Here is a 1254-nt window from a genome sequence, read left to right as displayed (position 1 = left end):
AGGTTATCTGTTGCTTTAGGAAGTTGTATCAGATTTGGTCTCAAAACTGCGCATTATGCTAATTAGGTACACCAAAAACAATGATTAAGGGGAATAAACATCACAAATAATCTTAATGAACTTCTAGCCGACTAAACAAATAGCAATTTTTAAATTTAATCAACTACAACATACCTAGTATATTTTCATAGTAGGAGATTGGAAAGGATAGTGTGTGCAGACCTTAACCTTATCTTATCGAGGTAGAGATTGTTTCCTGTAAACGCTCGGCTCAAAAAAAAAAAGGAGTGAGAAGCCATGTGAGAAATATTAATCAACTAAATGAAAAATAAACATATTTGGTAAATGCTGAGACTACTTTCAGAAAATAGAACAATTAAAGAGGACAGCTAAGCTATCATTTCAATGCAGTTAACACCAACTCTTTACCTACTATTACGGCAACCAAAATTCAAAAAGGAATATATACAATTAATATACTAATTCTTTTTTAGAAAGGGAATTCTTAGATGGGATTTGCTCCAACCAGTAGCCCATTTGCTCCAATCTTGATGGGCATGATTGCCTTGGCAACCTGCGCTTGTTGGCTAGATAGGTTAAACAGTGAATTAGTCAAGATGCACCCAAAGCAGCCTTGTCACAATCGATAACCCCAACAAAGAAAAAAGAATTATTCAGCAGAGTGGTGGCTGAAGAAATCAGCCCCGCTCTCAATGTCATCTGTCTTGATGCTTCCACATTGAGCCATCAATATTCTGTATACTCTCCTTGAACAGATCTCTCCCAATTTTCTATCATCACCCAACATGTTTTCGACTTTCAAATCTTTCAGCAGAAATTCTTTCTCATGTACCTGAATTTTTCAAGTGAAAATATGTCAGGAACTCGTGTTACTCCCAAAGGATCGACATATTTAAGGTATGATATGTATCAAAATCAGATCACCCCGTCACTATTATTTGTTTAAGAGACCAAATAAGTACTACAAAGCAAGCGAACATGTTTCTATAACATTTAAATGTTCAATATTATCAAGTTCTTGTTTAAATGAATCTTTTGACTGGCACCTTAACAGATCCTCATTGCTCAAGAACGAATTACATTTATCAAACAATACCCCAGCTCCGCAATGTAGTAAATCCACTAGTAATTGACCTTTCTTAAGCATATACCCTCCAGATGAACTGAATGTATGACAATCAAATGCAGTTTTGAAGTTTTCCCTCTTTTTAGAAAAGGTCTTCATTATTCGCC

At 35.2% G+C, this 1254-nt stretch overlaps 1 long non-coding RNA gene across 1 annotated transcript; it reads right to left on the bottom strand.

Annotated features, from left to right (window-relative positions):
• LOC109230432 lies at nucleotides 289-1243 on the bottom strand. Its single transcript, XR_002068634.1, has 2 exons — nucleotides 1068-1243; nucleotides 289-853 (listed from the first exon to the last, which is right to left on the bottom strand). It is a non-coding gene; the product is annotated as an uncharacterized LOC109230432 (long non-coding RNA).

This window comes from Nicotiana attenuata, chromosome 7 (assembly GCF_001879085.1).
Source record: "Nicotiana attenuata strain UT chromosome 7, NIATTr2, whole genome shotgun sequence".
Classification (NCBI taxonomy): Eukaryota; Viridiplantae; Streptophyta; class Magnoliopsida; order Solanales; family Solanaceae; genus Nicotiana; species Nicotiana attenuata.
Note: the sequence above shows the minus strand (reverse complement) of the source record. Positions and strands in the feature narration are given on the sequence as shown.